The following is a 23,510-nucleotide window of genomic DNA, read 5'->3' on the forward strand; positions in this document are numbered from 1 at the left end:
GGAATTGGGTTAAATATCTGTTGAGTGGTTGTCCGTAGTGCATGATTGTCGGCAGGTCGCTCCTCGTCGTCGCCGCTGCCGCATCCTCACAGCAATAAATCCGAAGGCTGGGGGTCGCGTCCTGTCCTCACCCTCTCTCCCTTCCCCGTCCTTCTCCCCGACCCTCACCCCGACAGACGCGTGTGGCATGAAAAATATATGCTACGACTTTCTTGGCGACGTCAGTTTTCAAATTTTTGCATCCCCGGCGTGAGAATTGCATCGCCCTGTCTTTTGCTCGCTTCCTCCAAGAAACTTTTTCATGCATTTTGGACGTCTGTCGAGGCGCCGCTATTTGCCAGTGTTGATGAATGTTTTGTTATTCCTGCGCGTTCCGTGTCCCGGTGTTCTGCAGTGTTGTGCCTGCAAACATGACCCGGCCGTGGTGACTTGTTCGGGCCGGTCCGCCAAGGCACACCACACTCGTGACTACTGCATGTATTCTCGTTACCAGCATGTAATTAACTCTTGATCTAAGCATTTGTCATTATCGTAGTGTTGGATGTTGGTTTGCTTGAATGTAGTGGTTGTTTCTGCTTGTCTCTGCTTGTTTCTGCCTGTCCGATGCCTGTCTCTGCCTTCGCCTGCTGCCGTCATTCTACTGGCGTGCCGTGCATGGGGAGTTGCTCGTCTGCTCGTTGCCGCCCCCTCCACTGGCTTGTCTGCTAAGGCCGGAATGCAGCAGCGGTGTCCCTCTCTGTGGGGCAGCTTGGCAGGCTTTGGGGACACTGCTGCTGCCGGGCACTTGCTTTGTAGAACTGCTCTTCGCTGCGGTTTTCAGGTGAGTACAATAAGGAGTTACCTGACAACCATTAATATTTACTTGTCAGCACGTCGGGGTATTGTTCTTCTTTTCCAGATAAAATAATATGCAGATTTTTTATTGACATGTTTAAAGTTCTTTCCCGATGCAACTTTAGATTCCCTTGACTTTTGATGATAACAAGAACGCGTGTGTCGCCGTGCGGGAAGGTTCTCGCCGCACAGGTGCAGGGTTGCTGCGTCCCCGGCGAAGCCTTAATTTTGAACAGCGCGGCTTCAATTTCTCTATCAAATTTAGTCTTCCAATTTCCGGGGTGTTTTTCATGGATGGAGTGTTGTACGATTACATTGCACATGAAGGCTGTGTTAACGAAATGTCTTTTTTAGCTGCTATATTAAGTAATGGAGCAAGTGCTGTAGTAACTTTGTACTTTCATGCGTGCCCGCTTGACCTAAATACTCTTATGTGTTGAAGAGAAGGACGGTGTGGTCACTCCCGCCGAGGAGAGACATCCTGACATCAGTGAGAGAAAGAGTCTGATAAAAATTGGTGCCCGTGGTGAGGACAAAGGAACTCCCAGCGGCCAGGAGACTGCTGAGGATTGGTGGGCCGCCAGCCCGGCTTCCTGCAGGAGGCAGCCTGCTGGCAAGCTCTTCCTTAAAATCAATACCCTCGTGGCAGCATCCTTGACGGACATCCGTGACAGGATCAGCTCGGAGTGTGTTCCCCACGAAGACACAGTAGGGAGAGGGCGGGAGTGCGACTTGAGATCGATACCCGGGAAGGGAAATGTACATAATGCAAGCGACAGCTGCCGTGATTTGCGGATGTTTGTGTTCCTGGAACGAGGGGCGGCGGGACGCGGCGGAGGCTCTAGGGCGGCGGTGTGTGGCGGCGTGTAGCGGCGTGTGGCGGCCGTCATCGCTATCCTGGGCACCAGCTTGACCTCGTTGGCAGCTTTCTCTATAACTCTGCTTTCCTTAGTGCACCGAAATCCTCCTCTTCTATGAGAGGATGACGTGAACTACTCTATTTCTATGTTATTTTTTCTGAGTTTCCTTTACAATTTAATATGATGCATCACTCCATGTCCCGAGTTCTTATTCACTTAATTCAAAACTTCCTAGAAATCACGGAAATACAAGAGGATGAAGTCCTTCCTCGAAAGCCGTGTTGTGTTCTTCCTGCGCGCCCCTCCAGCAGTGCATTAGATTTGATTACCAATGACGAGAGACTTGAAGAGACAATTAGGCGGGAGGGGACGACGAGGGGACGGGAAGACCGGATGACGTGACCTGCTACCGCGAGGAGGAGCAGAAGAACTCTTGGCAGGAAATCGCTGAGTGAGAACATCCGCCTCGCCTTGCCGCTCGCTGTTTCCATGGCCCTAAAAAGTGTCAAACATCAGCAAAGCCTCTCATCCTCGGCCCTCCTTCCAGTCTGGGCCTTCCGCTGTTCCCTTCTTCCTCCGCCTGAAGCGCGTGTGTCTCCTCCTCCTCCTCCTCCGCATTCCTCCTTCACTCATTCCTTCTCGTGGCTCATCCTGTCTCCTTCCTTGCATTTCTGTGTCAAACCATTAAGATGTTTTTCATTGTATTATATTTCTTCCTGTTCCCTCGTGAGCCTTCTTTTCCTCCTTCAGGATTAAAAATTTAGGATCTTCGTCATCATTTCAACGCTATTGCTTGTGTTGTTCCCCTTCACTTTTTGTTCACCGTTGTTCTTGTTGCTCTTCATGTTTCTCCTCCTCCTCCTCCTCCTCCTCCTCCTCCTCCTCCTCCTTCTTTGCATTCCTTCGCATTCACCCTCTTCCGCCCCTTGCTTCCCTCTCGTGGCTCTTCCTATGTCTCTTTCTTGCATTCCTTCGTCATCCTATTATTACGATTTTCTCTTGTTTTTCTTATTTCTGTTTCCTCATGATTTCTCTCTCATCCTTCTTCTTCTTCAGAGGTAATTTTGGATTCTTGTCATCTTGTCTTTCTTGTTTTGACTCAGTTTTTCAGTTTTTTTTTTCACTCTAAATATTTTCTTCACTTTAATTATTCGCTATTCTTCTGTTATTGTTTTTTTGTTTATCTTCTTATCACTTTTATAATTTCTTTATCTTTTTATTGCTTTTTTCCTTTTCGTTTACTCTTTTTTGACTCATATTTTTCTAGTTTCTTTCCGTCTCAACATTTCCTTCAAATTAAATAGTTCCCATTCTTTTATTTATGTTCTTTATTTTCCTTTTCTTTCTTTCCGTTCTTTGTTTCCTTCCTATATAATCTCATTTGTTTCTTACTCCTCCTTCTTATGATGTTTTCTTCTCCTCCTCCTTCCTACTTCTCGTTCTCCTACTCCTCCAACAGGCCATTCTTCATTTCCTCTTCATTCCTTCATTCTCCTCCTCCTCCTCCTCCTCCTCCTCCTCCTCCTCCTTTTCCTGGCAGAGTTTTCCTTTTCCAAGCATGTTTTTCCTCAGGTTCCGTCTTCAACTCCTTCCCTTTCCCTTTCCCTTTCCTTATCTCCTCCCCTTATCAGTTCTTCCTTATCGCTCTTCACGACTGCTTTCCCCTCGCATCCTCGGCTCGCTTCCCCTCCCCTCATTGCTCTCATCAAGGCCTCCCTTTCCGTTCCATTTCCTTCCTTTCCCTTCCCTTCCCTTCCCTTCCCTTCCCTTTCATACCATTCCATTCCCTTTCCTTCTCTTCCCTTCCCTTCCCTTCCCTTCCCTTCCCTTCCCTTCCCTTCCCTTCCCTTCCATTCCATTCCCTTTCCTTCCCTTTCCTTCTCTTCCCTTCCCTTCCCTCTCCTTCCCTTTCTCTTCCCTTCCCTTCCCTTCCCTTCCCTTCCCTTCCCTTCCCTTTCTCTTCCCTTTCTCTTCCCTTCCCCTTTCCTTCTCTTCTCTCCCCTTCCTTCCCCTTCACTCCCCTTCCCTTCCTCTCACCCTCACCCCGTCACTTCCTGCCTCATTTTCACCCAGCAACCATACCCACCACCACCATCACCATCGCCATCACCATCACCTCCACCATCACCACCATCATCACCATCACCATCAGCAGGAGCGTGACGAAGCCATGTATTCATTATCGACGTATATTTTTTCAACTTACTTTCTATCCGTCCACCTGAGTGTGTGTATGTGTGTGTGTGTGTGTGTGTGTGTGTGTGTATTTGTGAGTGTGTAAGAATAAACAAAAACGAGATAGATAGATAGATAAACAGATAGACAGATAGATAGTGTGTGAGAGAAAGAGAAAGACAAAGAAATATAGAACATGAGACCGTAAGAAACACAGAGGAAGCACCTAAGACCCAGACCCGGACCAAGACCCAGACCAAGACTTTTCCAACAGCAAGAACAGGCAGAATAACAAGAACCCAGCGTCGTGTGGGAGCCGAGATCGACTTGCCAGCGGAGTTCACGTCAATCTCGTTCAACTATTCATGGAATCCCCGCGGTGTTCGTGAGATAAGCCTCGACTATAGACAACACCAGGTGGACTAGGCCTATGGAGAGAGAGAGCCGTGTCGAAGAGTCTGTTCTTTGCCATGTGAAGCCGTGCCAAGCGCCCTAGTGGAGAGAGAGAGAGAGGGGCAGAGTGTTAGGTTGGAAGCCGTGAAAGCCGTGAAGTCCTCGCCGCCAGGGAATGAGAAATGATGAAAGGTAGAGGAGAGAGAAGGAGAGGGGGAGAGGTGACAAGATAAGGGCGAAGGCAAGGGTTTATAAGTGTCAGGGAGGGAGGAAGGAAGGAAAGGAGGGAGAGAGGAAGGGAAGGAGTAAGATAAAGAAAAAATGAAAGAACTGTAGGAATGATGGTAGGAAGGGAGCTATGAAGAAAGGAAGGAAGGGAGGGAGAGAGGAAGGGAAGGAGTAAGAAAAAAAAGGAAAGAATTGTAGGAAGAATGGGAGAAAGGGAGAAAAAGACGGAGGAAGGAGAAAGGGAGGGTTTGAGGGAGGAGGGAAGGGAATGATTAAGGGAGGGAGGGAGGAAGGAAAGAAAAAAAAGAGATGGAAAATTCTCAGGAAGGAAGGAAGGATAGAAAAACAACCTCAATAAACACACACACACACACACACACACACACACACACACACACACACACACACACACACACACACACACACACACACACACACACACACACACACACACACACACACACACACACACACACACACACACACACACTCCCCCTCACCCCCAACACACACCTTCGTCCTTCGTTTGTTCCCTCAGGTCCCGTTGCTACAAAAAGGGCAGGAGAAAAAAAAAAACAGTAATGAGCAGAAGGAGCCTCAGAGAACGCCTGGTGGTGCAGCATGAGGTACACATCGAGGCTGGAATCGATGTATAGGGGAAGGATGTGAAATACTCTTTACTTTCAAACCATACAAGGAGGAACACAAAGAAACAAAAAGGAAGAACAAACAACAGCAGACCTGCTGGTCGTTACGAGGCTGTTTGTGACAAGCTACACTAACTATCTAATCAACGGTGGAAGATGAAGGACATCAAAGGCGAAGGCACCTCCCCACTCCCCCATCCCTCCAGCCAAAGCTGGCAGGAAAGGAAAAAGAACCATGCAGCATGGAAATTATGTAGGAAAGAGGAAAGAACTACCATTACTGCTACCACTAACCGGGCGATAAAAGCGGACAATGACACCAGTATTCGAAAGAACTTAACTTTATTACGACAATGAGTAATATCTTAGTTGCTGGTTGGATTCAAAATACTTGTCTAATCTATTCTTGAAGGCCGTAACTATTGTACTATCAACGACATCACAGGGTAGAGAGTTCCAAACATTAACAACTCGATTGAAGAAGAAGTGTTTAGCTTCGTGGGACGAGAATCTTTTACCACTTATCTTCAAATTGTGATTTCTTCTTATTCTATTTGATCGATCAATTGTAAAGTAATCTTCCGCATTAATATCACTGAATCCTTTAAACATTTTAAACACTTCTATTAGATCACCTCGCATTCTTCGTTTTGATAGACTGAATAAATTTACTTCTTTAAGCCTTTGTTCATATGATAAATTTCTCAACCTAGGAATCATCTTTGTTACTCTTCGTTGAACTCGTTCCAACTTTTTTATGTCTTTTCTGTAATAGGGAGACCAAAACTATACACAGTACTCTAGACGGGGTCGAACCATAGAGCGAACGAATTATACAGTTTTAATATTACTTTTTCCGATTTGTTATTAAAGACTCGTCCGATGAAGCCAACCAATTTGTTTGCAGTTTTAACTACCTCTGAACAATGCTGGCCGTGCTTTAATCGCTTGATATAGCGATTCCAAGATTCCAAGGAGGAAGTGGACGAGAGGGAAGGTTGATCTTTGTTAGTCCAGAATGATGACAATGAAGATAATGATGATGATGATGATGATGATGATGTAGTGATGACGGTGCGGTAGCAAGAGGGTGAAGGGAATATTAATGATGAGGATGAGGATGTTACGGTGTTTTGGACTCGCTCAGTACGAGTATATGGCGTTGTTGATATACGTATATGCTGGACATGGGATGGACAGGGCAGCTGGGTGGGACCTTGCTCGAGAGGGCCGCTGGGAGTATGGACGGCGAGTGAGTAAAACGACGCTCCCCCATGCGCACGCTCCCCATTAGTTAGCTAGTTAGATGAGGATGATGACAATTAGTAAGACTTTTGTCATTTATTTTTTCATTGCCTTAAAGCGGGACGAAAGAGAATCAAATCACTCAATGGCAGAACTGTCTCGTCAAAAAAGTTCAATTAAAGCACTCACTTTGATTCTTAATTAATGAACGTCACATCGCCGGCGCTTCGGAGCCAAAGCAAAAAGATAGAAAATGTTACGTAAAAAAATACAGGCAAATTCGGACACACACAAAGATAGATAGATAGATAGATAGAGAGAGAGAGAGAGAGAGACCGATAGAACGAGAGAGAGATAATCCAACCCCCCAACAGAATGTTTGAGGTGGGCTGCGCGGGGCGATATACGATTGAATCCTCCGTAATAGACTTGTGGGAGAAGGCTAATAAATCGTGTTCCAGTTTAGAGACAATTTCATTCTCTCTCTCTCTCTCTCTCTCTCTCTCTCTCTCTCTCTCTCTCTCTCTCTCTCTCTCACACACTCGTTCTCGCTCTCTCGCTCTCAATATTACTCCTTGCCCTCCCTCACCCAGGATCTCATATTTACTCCCTAATAATATTTTTCTCCCTTTTTCCTCCTCAGTTTCTTATATTTATGAACTCAATTATATTCAGACTTTACCTTATTAGTTCTCGAGCTTATTGCCACATGCTGTTATTTTATTAGTTTTATTACAGTTGAATTTTCTGTTTTTGTGATGGATATATTTTTTTCGAGATCAAATTAACATGTTCAACTTATTTTGCTCCTTCGTTTATTTTTCTCTATAGTTGTTTGTTTTTTGGTATTTTCTCGTTTTGTTGCTTTCTGTATCACGTCACAAGTATTCATCTCTTCCCTCTTTTATATTATTTCTTTTATCACTCATTGTCATCTCTTCCTGTGTATCTTCATTTTTTCTTAATAATTTCTTGGTCTCACTTTCTATTATTTCCTGTATCACATATCAAGCATTCGTCACTTCCCTCCTTTCTCCTATCTCCTACTCATTCCTATCATCTCTGCCGGTCATCTGTGTATACTCCTTTTCCTTTCGTATCTCAAGCAATATAGTTTCCTCCTCCTACGCCACCAAAGAACAGTAGCTACATCTCATTTCACTCTTTCCTTCCTTTCTCTTATCTCTCACTCATTTATACCATCTCTTTCCTGTCATTTTCGTATACTCTTTTTCCTTTCCTATTTCATTACCTACCATTCTTTCCTTCTCTTACGCTAGCAAAGAACAGTAGCTACATCCCCCTTCACTCCTTTCTCGCTCTTTCTACCTCTCGTTCGTCATAATTTTCCCGACCTCAGCGCTACTTTGGAACCAATGACGAGTTGCAACCTTCAGCGCTATTTATCATCGTCTCCGGCAGAGTAAAGGAAAGAATTTGTGATGAGGTTTGCAACGCGGTGAGAATTGGGAAGGAAGGAAGGAAGGAAGGGAGGAGGGAACGGAGGGAGGGAAGAAGAGAGGGAGGGTACGAAGGAAGGGAGGAAGGAAGGAAGAGGGAATTGAAGGGTGGATGGAACAAGGGAAGGAAAGGAAGGAGGGTGACAGCAAGAGAGGAAGTAAGGAAAAAAAGAAAATGGATGAATCGAAGGAAGGATGGAAGGGATAGAGGGAGGGAGGGAGGAGATAAGGGAAGGAAGGAAGAATTGGATTGATTTGAATTAGGCGCGACAACAGCCAGGGTCATATGGCAAGGAAGGAAGAAAGAAAGAAAGAAAGATAAGAGTAGACGTAGGGAGGAAAGAAAAAAGGAAGCGAGTAAAGGAGGAAAAAAAGAAAGATGGAAGGATTCAGAGAGAGGGAGAGAAAAAGAAAGGAATACATTAAGAAAAGAAAACGATGGAAGGAGAGAAGAAACGTAATAAAGAGGAAAGAAAAAACAAACTCAAGCTCAAATTCTTCTCATCTCCGTGCTGGCAAGACAAACGGTGAGCCATGTATTGATTCGGAGGAAGGGCAATTACGAAGGAAGCAATTTATGTCTATGGGCGAGAGGGAAAGAGGAAAGGAGTGAACGAGGGAGTGTTTGAGAGTTTCTAGGAAGGGTATAGTAGTGTGGTAGTAGCAGTGATAGATAATTAATTAGTTAGTTAGTTAGATGGTGTGTGATTGCGTTTGAGTGTCTGAAAAGAGAGACAGAGACACAGACAGGCAGACAGACACACATAAATACATTAAATATTCAGAATCAGACATAACAGACAAACAGACATATACAAACACTTATACAGAAACAGACTAGGGGCCGCTTTCACACACCTCAGACTTTATAGCTTCAGTAGCCTTATTGAAACGGCCTGTCTGTTTGTATGTATGTGTGTGTGCATTCACAGTAATTTTATTTGTTTTGATCGTTACCAATGGCGGCGACCGACGCTATAGTTTTTCACGTGAAACTGGCCTATGGGGCAATGGTGGCTGCAGAGGAAGCGAGAGGTGTTTAGAGTGTGTGCCAAAGTGCGGGGCTGGGCTAACCTCGCAGCCGTCACTACCCCATCGCCCAGTTTTACGTGGAAATACTATATTGGCGATCGCTGCCATTGGTAACGATCAAAACAAACAAAATGACTGTGAATGCGGCCCTAAAACAAGCAATCAGACACACACACACACACACACACACACACACACACACACACACACACACACACACACACACTTACATACATACAGACAGACAGGCCGTTTCAATAAGGCCACTGAAGCTATAAAGTCTGAGGTGTGCAGTCATCAAGGGTCGTGAAGGCGGTGATGACTGACTACCGGACGTACTTCGAAGCACCGATAACCGTGCCGTGGCTGTTGACGACGCGGACGAGGGGAACGGTTATGGCGGCGGTGGTGGTGGTGGTGCTGGGTGTCGTATGGTTATTGATATTTGAAGACGCCAGCCACGGGGTTTGATGACGGTGCATACGAGCCTGGTAGAAAAGATTTGTATGAAAGAATAAGGATGTGTGTGATACTAGAACTGCACAGAGCGTTGCGTGTACATATCGTGTATAGCCTGTTGGGAAAGATTTGTATGAGAGAATGAGGGTGCTATGTGATATTTTAATTGCTTAGAGCGTTGCGTGTTTATTTCGTCTATAGTACTTCAGTTTTGTTAAAGATGATGACGGAATTTGACGGTACTTAAGAACGAGCAGTTAGGAAAATTATATGTGAATCTGTAGAAGACGAGAATAAGTGCATTACAGTGCGAATACTACTACTTCTACTACTCATACTAATACGTTTACTATTTCTACTGCTAATATTACTATAACTACAAAACTACAACCACAAAAATAAACCTGGATAAGAGAAAGAAAGGTAACGTTCTAAATGAGTTCTTACGTACTAGAGAAAAAAATAAAATAAATACACTAGCATCAAAAAAGACATTAAAACCACACTATAAAGGATTGAGTCGCCTATCAAAACCCTTCAGTTCAGAATCTCCTGCCAAGAAAAGATGCTTGAAACGAACTATAGATAAAAGGAAGGAACTGAAGTACAAAAGAAAAGTATAAACAAGTTAATTAAAGAAAACCGAAACATCTTGCAGGAGAGAGAGAGAGAGAGAGAGAGAGAGAGAGAGAGTGTGTTGCGTGCAGTCATTCAAGGAGTCCTATTGTTCGTTAAGGCGATTAAAGTCCCCTTCTCTAGACCCTATCACCGGACCGCTTGTAAAGATTAGTCCGTAAGGGGAAAGAAGGAAGGAAGGAGGGAAGGAAACCCGGCCACTCTTGCATATAGTCAAAGGCGGCTAATTACCACGAGGCGAATACGGAACACCTAACTTCATTGAGTCTGTCTTAGAGAGGGAAAAATGCCTAACTTCCCCTTGTGAGTTCGGGGCTGTTATCGTTGTGGTGGTGGTGATAGTGGTGGTGATGGTGGTGATGGTGATACCTCGTCTTGGAGAATAATGATGTAGTTCGGGGCTGTTATGGTGGTGGTGACAGTGGTGGTGGTGGTGATGATGGTGGTGGTGATGCTTCGTTTTGGAGTGTAATGGTATAGTGAAGTGTGGCATTAGTGTAAGAATTTATAATTAAACAAACTTAAAATACACTATATACATTTGCATTAAATCACCCTAAACTTACTTAAATGACTTAGGTTAGGTTAGGTTACTATCAAAGACTACTACTCCTACTTCTACAGCTGCTACTTCTACTACCATCACCACCACCACCACCACTATTACTACCACCACTACCACCAAAAACATGATAAACCACCACAAACACACATCCACACACACAAACACTTCCAGTCAACACAACTTTCATCGCCGCTTCGTTACCCAACACGCCGTCTAGTCTTGCAATCACCGGTTTACAGCAACACACAACACAACATCGGGAAACGGAAGCTGCGAACTGACCCCTTAATTGGCTGTCGGGGGCGCGGGTCCAGCCTGGGTCGGGATTCTCAAACGCGTCATTCAGACTCTCACATCAACTATTTCCAAAGGCCAAAAAGTAGATAAGTCGGTTCCAATGAGTGTTTCTTTGGGTTCACGATACAGAGGAAGGGTCGAACTACCACCAGGGTCATAAAACTGTCCCTGGAAATGCCCACAACTACGAAAGCATTGTGAGTTTGGTCGCCGAAAGGTTTGAAATTGTGGACCCAGGCTCATTTCTCGCCGTTGGGTCACTCAGCCGCTTTGCCCTGCTTTCCTATACCTTCCTGGTGCTCTTAGGCGGTCAAAGGGAAGTCGGCAGTAGTAGGGGAGGAGTAGAGGCAGGAAGGGAGGGCTATTTGAATATATAGCGGCGAGGACCTGCTGGGTGGGTTGGCTCACTGAAAGGGAACATCAGTCACGAACCTGGCTGGCTACGTAGTATTAGAGTGTGTGTGTGTGTGTGTGTGTGTGTGTGTGTGTGTGTGTGTGTGTGTGTGTGTGTGTGTGTGTGTGTGTGTACTGTGTACCCACCCTTGCTTGTGTCTGTGTTGAAGAAGACGCGGTTGATGCTACTAAGTAACTGCGTTTCAGAGAGAGAAAGCCGGAAGGGTTAGGCACAAAGCGGCTAGGCGAGGGCGTGCGGGCGTGCGTGCGTGCGGGCGGGCGGGCGGGTGTGCAAGGGAAGCGGAGGGAGGGAAAGGGCTGTGGGGGGCGGGGATGGAGAGGGTGTAGAGGAGCAGAGTGGAGGAAGGGGCTGGGGCGAGGGTGCAGGGGCGAGGAGTAGAGGAAGGGGAAGCGTAGGACGGGGGTGGAGAAGGTGGAAGAGACCAGAGTGAGGGAAGGGGGTAGCTGAGGCGGGGGCGGCGGGGGCGAGGGTCTGGCCCAATGCCAAGCTCACCTCCAGCACGGCGTAGCGCCCGGCCCAACCTGCAGCCACCGCCTTCTGCTGCTGATTCTGCTGTTGTTGTTTCCGCTTCTGCTATTCTTGCTGATCTGCTGTTGCTATTACTACTGACGATGCTGAAGCTGATGTTTTCTTCCGTCTACTGCTGAGTGCTACTGAGTCTATTTGCCTCTCTCTCTCTCTCTCTCTCTCTCTCTCTCTCTCTCTCTCTCTCTCTCTCTCTCTCTCTCTCTCTCTCTCTCTCTCTCTCTCTCTCTCTCTCTCTCTCTCTCTCTCTCTCTCTCTCTCTCTCTCTCTCTCTCTCTATCCCCGTCGAGTTGTTTGTTGGCTCCCTCCGTGCAGCTCAGAATTGTTCAAGAGCGAGTGTTTGCAGGCCACTCCCGAACGCCACTCATCGGTACTGGCAGCCGTGAGTGGTGGTGGAGGTAGTGGTGGTGGTGGGAGAGGGTCGGTCGAAAGTGGTCGCTAGTGGCTCCCTCTCATCTCCTACCTCGCCCCCTCCAGCCTCACCGTGCCACCAACACATCCCTGGGCGGTGGTTTTCTTATCGTTGACAGTGGCAGTTTTACAGGCCCGAGCTTAATGGGTGAAAATATATATCTCTTTCTTTGGTAAATAACTGCGTATGGGTTCCTTTTATTCGGGCGTCGTGGCCGAACAAAGGGAAGATTGTCGGAGTCTTGCCTGGTACACAGAGGACAGGGACGTGTGGAGCAGCAGGAAACAGCGCCCACAAGGAACGTTAGTGCTCCGTCAGCTAGTTTTTCCTGCCGAGTTAGCATCAGTTAGCCATTCATTCAATCATTCATTCAGCCAGTCAGTCAACTCAGCCTTGTCAGCAGGAAGCAGTCAGATACTCAGGAAGGCAACAAGACAACTACTCCAAGTCAGTTTGTCAGTGAGGGTCTTATTAGTCTCTCCCTGCAGCCTCGAATTGTCCAGGAGCGAGTGTTTGCAGGCCCCTCTCGGACGCCGCTCATCGGTACTGGCAGCCGTGAGTGGTTATGGAGGTGGTGGTGGTGGTGGTGGTCGAAGAGGGTCAGTCGAAAGGGGTCATTAGTGTCTCCCTCTCATCTCGTACCTCGCCCCCTCCAGCCTCACCGTGCCACCAACACATGCCTGGCCGGTGGTTCTCTTAACGTTGACAGTGGAGGTGGTGGTGGTGGAGGAAGAGGGTCAATCGAAAGGGGTCACTAATGTCTCCCTCTCATCTCGTACCTCGCCCCCTCCAGCCTCACCGTGCCACCAACACATGCCGGGGTGGTGGTTCTCTTAACGTTGACAGTGGAGGTGGCTGTGTTGGAGGAAGAGGGTCAGTTGAAAGGAGTCTCCAGTGTATCCCTCTCTTCTACCTCACCCCCTCGACCCCATCCAGAACCAACACATGTCTACCCGGTGGTTCGCTTAACGTTGACATAATGAATACAGTGACTTTTTAGCTGTTTGTGCGCGAGAAGGTCATCCATTGTAGCGTTCATCTTTACCGGAGTTTTCAGAGCGGCGGCGGTGGATTTATCGGTTATTAGTGCGGTCCGTCATGCGTCACTGTGCAAGGTCGGCCCAATTAAAGAACAGGCGAGGGTAAACCTTTGATGGAGCGGCTGGATGTACGGGGCCTTTTAATTACTACACACACACACACACACACACACACACACACACACACACGCATACACATGGCAGTTGTTTATTGAGCTCATCCTTCTTTATATTTCCTTCCTTCATTCCTTCCACTCCTTCTTTACATCATTGCATTACGTGAAGCAGGAGATTAAAAAGAGAACAGTGTGTGTGTGTGTGTGTGTGTGTGTGTGTGTGTGTGTGTGTGTGTGTGTGTGTGTGTGTGTGTGTGTGTACTTGACTGGACACACCCGGGTAATTCCTTTTTTTTGGGTGTGTGTTTGTGTGTGCCTAAGAGTTATGGTGTCATGTATTATGCATTTATGTTTATACACCTGTTACGCCTTACCGTTCTCTCGTCTGGCAATGGATTCGGCCCTTTGGTTCCATCTGTTTCTTCTTTTTCCACGAGTTTTACTTTTTTTAACTTCTCGTCATTAGTTCCATTTTGCTACTGATCCTAGTTCACTTTTCCTTTTTATCATTCTCTCCCTCTCTCCCTTTCCTTAGTTCTCCTCATCCTCTCCCTCCCTTCAACTCTGGTCCTGTTTCTCATTCTCTCTCTCTCTCTCTCTCTCTCTCTCTCTCTCTCTCTCTCTCTCTCTCTCTCTCTCTCTCTCTCTCTCTCTCTCTCTCTCTCTCTCTCTCTCTCTCTCTCTCTCTCTCTCTCTCTCTCTCTCTCTCTCTCTCTCTCTCTCTCTCTCTCTCTCTCTCTCTCTCTCTCTCTCTCTCTCTCTCTCTCTCTCTCTCTCTCTCTCTTACTTGTGGTTCAAGTTTCCTTTTATCTGAATTGCTTTGGTTTGGCTTTTGTTTAGTCTTTTTTTTCTTGCTCTTAATTCCAAATATTTTCTCCTATATGTTTTTTTCTCCTAATTCTAAATCTTTTCTTTAATATACTTGTTTCTGTTTACCTTTTTTTGCTTCTAGTTTCAAGTCTTTTTTTCTTTTTTTCTTTTCTTTTTCTATTTTTTTTTGCTCTTAATTCTAAATCTTTTATTCTCTTATTTACTTTTTATCTTTTTTGTGTGTAATTCCAAATATTTTCTTCTTTTCTTTTCTGTTTATCTTTTTGTGACTCTAATTTCAAATCTTTTCTTCTCGTCTTTTCTGTATCTTTTTTGCTTCCAGTTCCAAATCTTTTCCTCTCCTCGCTTTACTATTTATCGTGTTTTGCTCCAACTTCCAAATATTTTCTCCTCTCTCCCTTTCTTTCCTTCTATTCTTTTCTTTTACGTCGCGTCTATCATCGTGTGAAGGTCATTGTGGATTTGTTTGGCTTTTATTTTCTACGCTGTTGGGAAAGATTTTTATTATTTTATTATTTTATTATTTTTCACTTTTAAGAGAATGAAGGAATTTTGTATCATTTTCCCTCTTCTCTTACTTCCATTTAACACGTATATATTTGTTGAGTCTGTCCTTCACGTTTTCTTCCTGTTCTTCTTTTTCTCTTTCTCTTTTTTTTTCATTTTCTCTTTTCTCTTTTTTTATTTCTTTATCTCATTTTTCTCTTTATTTTTATTTTTCTCATTTTCTCTTTTTCTCTTTTTCTCTCATTTTCTCATTTTTCTCCTTTTCCCTTTCTTTTTTTCTTTATTTCTCTTCTTTTACTTCCTTTTATCACGTATTTCTTGAATCTATCCTTCAATCTTTCTCCTGTTCTTATTTTTTTTCCTTGTATTGCTTTTATTTTCACGCTCTTGATTAGATTCTGAAGCAGTTTCGTCTTTCCTCTCCATCTCCTTCGCTCCTTCCTTTCATCACGTATTTGCTGAGTCTATTCCTCAATTTCTCTCTCATTCTCCTTGTATTGCGTTTATTTCCACGCTGTTGATAAGATTTTCAGGCACTCTTACATCGTCATTCCTTTTCTTTCCTCTTTTCCTTTCATCACCTTCGCATTTTCTCCTTTTTCTTCTTCTTCTCCTCTCTCTTCTCTCTTTCTCTTTTTCGTTTGAGCTGGTTTTTTCTTCTTTATGTCTGCATCACTTTTACTTTCCTTTTTCTCCTTTTATTGCGTATTTGCTAACTCCATCCTTCACATTTTCTCCTCCTTCCTCTCTTCCTCTCTCTTTCTCTTTCCTTTCGTTTGGGCTGTTTTTCTTCTTTATGTTACGTTTTCTCCTTCCTCTTTTCTCCCCTTCTCTCTCCTTCTTTTCTCTTTTTCTCTCTTCGCGTGGGTTCTCTTTCTTATGCGAGGAGGAGGAGGATGAGGAGAAGGAAGAGGGATTCGGCAGTGTAACGCCCCCGCCTCCGAAGTGTCCCCCCGTGATCGACTGTGGCAGCTTGGAATTGCTTGCACTTACCTCGTTGTTCGGTTTTCTCTTCCTTTTGTTTTAGCCTCTCTCTGTCTCTTTCTCTGTCTCGAGCTGTCTGTCTGTGTGTCTCTGTTTATCTGTTTCTACCTTTTTTTGTCTGTCGAAGTCTGTCTATCTATTTATTTGTCTATTTATTCATTCATTCATTCATTTAGTCAGTCACTCAGTCAGTCAGTCAGTCAGTCAGTCACTCAGTCACTCACTCACTCATTCACTCTTTCACACACACACACACACACACACACACACCCACACCCACACACACACACACACACACACACACACACACACCGCACACCCACGCATCCACACACTCCACCTCCTCCCCACACATACTCCTCCACCGCTCCCCCCCCCCCCCACACACACACATGTGACGTCAGGAGGAGGTTGGCGACCCCCGTCCGGCAATAAGTTTTTATCATCGCCTAACCCAATGGCGGGGCCGCTAACTGAATGTACGGGGTGACGGCGGGACGGACGGGACGGGACGGGGCGGCGCGGGGCGGGGCGGGGTGGCGGGGCGTGTGAGCCTGGGGCTAGGATTCGGAGGGGACGCATAAGCCTAGTAACATGGCTATACTGTAGGTTATAAGCGCTGTATTTGTTTATCTGCATACGTGTTGTTCTCCTATATACGTGTTTAAGCTAGATTTATAAACAAAACTCGTGCTGTTCTCCTATATTATCGTGTTTAAGCTAGATTATATTATTGGGGCATTGATTAGCGAGCTTTGTTTTCTCAAGATTTTTTTTTTGCCCTTGAGCTGCTTCCTTTACTGTAAAAAAATATAATAAAATAATAAAAAAAAATCTCTTCTGCTTGTGTTATGGATCAATCACGCAAATTCATGATCGGTTGTCATTATACAAAGGCCAATGTTATTCCCTATGAGAGGAAAAATCTATTAATAACGAAGGATAAGGGAATGGAAAGGGAAACGTCTGATCCGTTTGTGGTGTGCGTAACTATTGTGGGATTAGAATCATTAGATCATAGAGTACACAAGTTAAACAGTGAAGGGTGCAGTAGTGATGGTATACGAGTAGTGATTTCCTTATGGTAGGTTCACTAGCAAATGTGGGGCCAAGTGATTGCAAGGGGAAGCGATGGGCCTGACTAGGTGAGTGTAACGACTATGAGGATTAGACCATGATGTGTATAGACTAAACAGTGAAGGGTGTAATAGTGATGGTATACGAGTAGGGACTTCCTTATGAGGCTCACTAATAATATGTTCGAGTCATACACCACGACAGCCACTATAAACAAAATTCGTCTGCGCCACAAACGAGCTAGGGTCAAGAGTCTACCGACGCAATATATGGCAACACCTTAAGAATCTATGTGGGGCGTTATAGAGTGGTGGTGTGTTGTAGTTTCTGGTGCCTAGAGGGAGACAGCAGTGGGTGTGGTCGTGGTGGTGGAGGTCGTGGTGGTGGAGGTCGTGGTGGTGGTGGTTGTCTGTTCTAAAGTCTACCAAGAATGAGTGGAATGCTCAGAACGCTCGCTACCCATTGATTTAGTAGCCCTCCTCCGTGTCTTACGTAGGAAGGAATAGAGGGCCGGCCGTCTAGGGTGGGTGAGTCGGTTGGGTTGGTGGGTAAAGGGGTGGTTTTGGAATGTTGAAAATAGCTTGATGTGTGTGTGTTATACTGTGTTGTTTGTTGCTGCTGCTGGGTGTTGTGTGTATGTGTTTGTGAAGACGAGGGAGAGGAAGGATGAGCTTAGGGTTATTCGTTATGTTTAAAAGACGTGAATATAATATGGATTTTTGTGTGAGGTTAGGTAGGTAGGAAAGCAGGTATATTTTTTGTCACATAGGCGTAGGCGCTAAGTAATTAAGGACTCGATATACGAACACACTTCTTTTACCTCTTTTCTAACTTTCTTTCTTTTTTGTCACGGAGGCGTAGGAGTGATTTTTGTTGTTATTTTATAGGAGTGGCGGCGGCGGTGGTGGTGGTGACCATTCGTAATCATTTCCCCTCTCATCACCACCACCACCACCACCACCACCCACACCACCACCACCACCACCACCCACACCCACACCTCCACCACCACTCTCTCCCTTATTTCCCGTCCCTTCTCATATATCCCTATTAGTATGGTTTATTTATTTGGTGATTTTTTTTCTCCCCTCCCTCTCTTTTATATTTATCTTTCTTTATTTGCCTCATTTTTTTGTTGGTTTTCGTCATTTATTTCGTTTTGTTTTGTTTAACCTCTTTCTCATCTTTTTTTTTGTTCTTGATGCTTTCTCTTTTCTCCTCTCCTCTCTTCTCTTTCCTTCTCTTCTCTTCTCTTCTGTTTCTTTGTGTGTCTTTCTTATCTATGCTCCATTTTGTTAGTTTTCGTCACTTATTTCATTCTGTATTAATCTTTATTTTATTCCGCTTTTTTTATATTTACGCTTCTTTCACTTTTCCTCTCTTCTCTTTCCTTATGTTTATCTTTCTTTATTTGCTCCTTTTTTGTTGGTTTTCGTCACTTATTTCGTTCTGTATTAAACTATTTTTCTGCTCGTATTCTTTTTATGCTTTTTTCCCTCTTCCTTTCCTTTTCTTCTCTTGCAAGCACTTCCCTCTCTTATCAAACGGTCATTTACAGTATTATATTCATCACATAACTCTCTCTTCCTCTTTACTCATTACTTACCTCACCTTTTTTACCTCAATACACTTGGTTCCTCATTCGCCTTCCAGTCCTGAAACTTTCCTCGTCTCATTCATCTCCAACTTCTCTTGCTTATTCGACCTCTCCCTCCTTCCCTCTCTCCTTTCTGTTCTTTAATACGTCACTAAATACTCCTTTCTACTTACTTTATTCCTCTATGCCTCATCCTTTACTACATTCACCCGCTTTCCCATCCACCCCCAAAACTTTCCTCATCTTATTCATGTCTACTATACTTGCTCCTCAAACTCTCTCTCTCTCTTTCTCTCAGTTGTCAATTAATACAACTCTCCTATTTACCTTAGTCCTTACTTTCCTTATTCTGTCCCTCACATCTCGCTACATTCACCCTCCATCACATCCACACTAAAAACCTCCCATGTCTTATTCATCTCCATCTTCCTCTTACTCCGTGGAACTTTGTCTACCTCCCTCTCTCTCATCTCGTTACCCCTTACTTTCCTTAGCCTCGGACTCACCGCTCGTATACATTCACCCTCCCTTCTTCCCGTCCACCCCCAAAACGTTCCTCGACATATTCATTTCCTCTACACTTGCTCATTGAAACTCCCCTCATCCTTCATCTTGTTACTGTTCTCACAACGACTTTAAATACCCCAGCCTCGCTCCTTGCCACACACTCACTCTCCCTCCATCCCAAAAAACTTTCCTCGGCGTATTCATCTCCGCCCCGCCGGCTCCAGACCGTGAAATGGCGCGCCGCTTTTATGCCGGCGAGAGTTTTCTGTGGCGCGTGAGTAACGGGGACGCGAAAAGGCCCCGCGACCCAGTACTTGGTGGAGAGCCATAAACATCTGCTGGCCCGCCTAAGCTTGCCCGCCTCCCTTCACGGCCCCGAGGCGAGTCCGCTTAGCCGGGGCCTGCGCGTGCGTGCGACAGTTTGTTCCTCCGTCCTTGAGCCGCGAGAGATTTGTGGGTTTTTTACTATAGCCTTGCGCGGTTACTTTATGCTGGTGTTTCTATATATAGCTTGGCCATTCTCTTAGTCTGTGTTCTATATATAGCTCGGCAAGGCTGACTATGTTCTATATATAGCTCGGTTACTATCATAGACTTTCATATGTAGCTTTTGTTAGTATCATAGCCTGTGTTTTATATATAGCTCGGTCATTCTCTTAGCCTCTGTTTCTATATATAGCTCTCTCAAAGGCTGGATTCTATTTATAACTCGGCCAGACAGACTGCGTTCTATATTTAGCTTGGTCACTCTCATAAGCTGCGTTCTAAAATGTTTGTGTTGTTTTTCTCTATTATACATCAACATAAAAATGGATCGAAGATAGTATTAGAATTAGGGATGATGATGATAGTGATGGTAATGATGACGATGATGAAAAATATAGAGAAGAATGAATAGAAACACGAAAAGTCCCCATGTTGCTTTTTCTTCTGTTGCGATCAAACGTTGTAGGAGGAAAAAATATACATTCGGTGTACTTAAAAAATATATCGTTAACAAATTTGTATGCAGCAGAAATGATTAATATATGGATGCGTGTAGAAAAATAACGGAGCAAACTTGACATTTTTAATAGAGGAACCTTTGGAATATTTGTAGATACGTCGTTGCAGGCTCGGGCAGTACACTATATATATTAATCAATCATTTCAGTGTATGCGCAGCCAGCTTTTTATTTTTTCTACCTTTTTATTCCGAGTATCATGACCATATTTTTTTTTTTATTACGAACATAACTATTTCTTCATTACTAACGTTTTACTTGTCATTCCAAGCATCATAACCAATTTTTTTTTTATTACCAGCATAACTATTTTCCATCGCCAACAGTTTTTATTCTATTCCAAGCATCATAACCATTTTTTTTTATTACCAGCATAGCTATTTTTCATCGCCAGCAGTTTTTATTCTATTCCGAGCATCATAACCAATTTATTTTCTATAACGAACATAATTTTTTCCATCGCCAACGGTTTTTGTTCTACTCCGAGCATCATAACCATTTTTATTATCAGAAGCAGAACCATTTTCCATCGCTGCTTACCGCTCGGAACTCAATCAGACTCGAATTCAGCAGAGAGAAGAATACTGAGGCAATCACGCGAGGAAGTCAAGTCAAGTCAGTCAGTCAGGCCAGATCAGCAGTTCTCAGACGCTAGGGAAGAAGGGGAAGGAAGCGGGGAAGGGGAGAGGGGCGGGAGGGGTCTTAGAGGGGAGGGGAGCAGGAAATATTCAATCGTAACTGTGAAAGGAGGGGTCAGATTGGAAGTGGGAGGGATAGTTAGGGTATGGTAGGTGGTTGTGGGGAGGAGGACGGGGGGAAGGGGAGGAGTCTCAGGGGAAGGCTATGGTTGGGTGAGTGGACAAAACAGGAAATATTCAATCCAAACTGGAGAGGAGAGAATTTTGTCTTAGTGGAGATTGGTTGTTGGAAGGGGAGCATATTCGCTTCCTAAGAGAGGGGGGGTGGGGGGGGAATATCGTCCCATCATTGCTTGTCTTAAGGCGAGGAGGGGAGAATATTGACCCAGTGACAGAGGGTTGTGAGGAAGGGGAGAACATTCGTTGCCAAGCAGGGAAAAGAAGAGGAGAATATCGTCTATTTGTATGGTTTGGGGAAGGGGAGAATGCGTGTATCCCAAGGCGAGGAGGGGAGAATATCGTCCCAGTGATAGAAAGTTGTGGGAAGGGAAGAATATTCGCTGCCAGGCGGGGAGGGGAGCATATCGATTCAGTGGGGATGGTTGTGGGGAAGGGGAGTGGAGAATACTCGTTTCCCAAGGCGGAGAGGGGAGAATATCGTCTAATTTTGGGGTGGCTGGTGGCAGAGGGGAGAATACTCGTTTCCCAATGCGGCAGGGGAGGAAATAACGTCCCGGTGGTGGTTTGTGAGTGAGGGGAGAAAATGTACGAGTCGCGAGGGGAGGAAATTCATAAGTCGAGAGGGGAGGAAATTCATAAGTCCAAACGGGAGGGACGCCGCTTGAATTTTTACTTCTCGCATCCATCATCTCTCCTTCTCCGGCCTTTTGTCAGCAATAATAAAATTTGGGTGTTGGAGAATGACTCTTTAAGGGGAGCATCACATTCGGCATCGTATTTATCGGCATCTGTCTTTGGTTGGATGCAGGAATCACCAACATACGGGCAGATTTTTACCTCTCACATCTGTCATCTCTCCGTCCCCGCTTTTTTGTCAGCGATAATAAAAGTTGGGTGTAGGAGGAGCATCACATCACGGCAGCGTCTTTTTCGGCATCTGTCCTTCGTTAGTCACAGGAAGCATCAACATACGGGCATATTGTTAAAGATTCTGTTCTCACCTTGACTTGTCTCCTCTACCGGACCAACACAAAGTTCGAGTATAGGGAAAGAAGTACCAAGACTCATCTGGAATAGTACTTGATCATCGTCTCTATGCATCTCCCTCTGTCTTATTTTCTAGGAACTGGGGAATCTTGTAATATTAGAGGATAGATAGAATGAGTAGAGCGGAAGAGAAGGTTACAGGTGACGGATTTAACCCCTTGACTGCGTATTTCCTACAAGAAGACCTCGCCAAGCTACAGGAATGGAACAAAAAGTGGCTGCTATAATTCAATGAAGAAGAATGTAGTCATGCAGCTTGGGAGGGGAAATTCAACATACCAATACCACATGGGAAACACTCCACTATCCACCACAGAGGCAGAGAAAGACCTGGGACTATATGTTACCAGGCTACCAGTGAAGGCAAAAAACGTGCCAATTGCAGCGGACGGGTTAAAGATGTGCGAAAGAAGAACGAAGAGAAAGTCGCGGACAGCAAGAGTAGAGAGGCAGACAGGCAACAGACGAAGGCTACACTGGTACACAGAGGCAATAAGGTAAGCATGACTGGCCGCAGCATCGAGAGTAAACGTGAACACAAAGGAAGAGACAATAAAAATGGAAGATGAAACACACACACACGCACACGCACACGCACACACACACACACAGAAGAGAGAGAGAGAGAGAGAGTCAGGTGAATAGGCAGACAGGTGGACAGGTAGACAGACAGACACAGACAGAGAGGTCTAGCAGAGTTTTCATAACAGTTTGCTGCGTCATTAGTTCCGTTGTGCTCCTAATCCACTATTCCTTTTTAATTCTCTCTCTCTCTCTCTCTCTCTCTCTCTCTCTCTCTCTCTCTCTCTCTCTCAAGGTTAGATAGATGATTTATCACAGTGTCTATCGATTGGGCAGTCTTTAAAATTTTAGGACCAGTGGAACGGACCAAGTTGGGGGCCGAATCTTCTCTCTTCTAAACACAAGCTTTTTTTTCTTTTCTTCTTCTTTTTCTTCTGTTGAGCCATCTCTCTGACTTATGTATGTGTCTGGTTTTCAATAATTTAAACACTGCCTTTCTGAGAGTCGTCTTATTTTTTTGCTCTTTCTCTTCCTCTTTCGCTCTTTTTTTTTTGCTATTTCTTTTCCTTCTCTATTATGCACGCCACTCTCTTTTTTTCTCTTCTTCTCTTTCTCTTTTCTTCCTCTCTCTATCTTTTACTTCTTCTCTTCCTTCTCTTTCTTGTTGTTGTAATTCTTTGCGTTATTCTCCTCTTCCTCTTCTCCTCCTTCTGCTGCTCTTTTCCCTTCTTTCACTACTACTTCCACTGTCTCCACCACGTTCTCTTCTTCCTTCTCTTTCTTTTTCATCTCCTTTTCCTTTCCTTTTTCTTACTCTCTCTCCAGTTCCTCTTCCTCTCTTTCTTCTTCTCCTGTTCCTTTCTTATTTTGCTTTTTCCTTGTGCTCCTGTTCCCCTTCCTCCCCCTCCTCAGTCTCTAGTGGACAGGATTGTGAGTGAAGATCTGAAAGGAGCGGTGCAGCAGCGGTCGATAAAGATTCAATGCTGTGTGTATTTCGGGGGTGGAGGACAGAATGGGAAGCGAAGAAGAAGAGGTACCAGGACCGACTATAAATACATCTTGGCATAGCAGGGTTGAGAATGTGTGTGTGTGTGTGTGTGTGTGTGTGTGTGTGTGTGTGTGTGTGTGTGTGTGTGTGTGTGTGTGTCTGTTGCGCATGGTAAATAATAGAGAAGGAAAATGCTAGCTTAGGAGAAGGAATATAGAGACAGATGTAGGACTGAAGTCGATACAGAATGATTCTTTTAGTTTTGAATAGCAAGTTAGACGGGAGAGTA

The 23,510-nt window shown here is 44.9% G+C and overlaps 1 protein-coding gene across 1 annotated transcript in view; it reads left to right on the top strand.

Moving 5' to 3' along the window:
* Nucleotides 1-23,510, top strand: part of LOC126996635 (ankyrin repeat and fibronectin type-III domain-containing protein 1-like) — a 366,486-nt gene that overhangs the window by 57,600 nt on the left and 285,376 nt on the right. The gene's annotated exons all lie outside the window — the stretch shown is intronic.

The sequence above is a fragment of the Eriocheir sinensis genome, chromosome 10 (genome assembly GCF_024679095.1).
Source record: "Eriocheir sinensis breed Jianghai 21 chromosome 10, ASM2467909v1, whole genome shotgun sequence".
In the NCBI taxonomy this organism is placed as follows: domain Eukaryota; kingdom Metazoa; phylum Arthropoda; class Malacostraca; order Decapoda; family Varunidae; genus Eriocheir; species Eriocheir sinensis.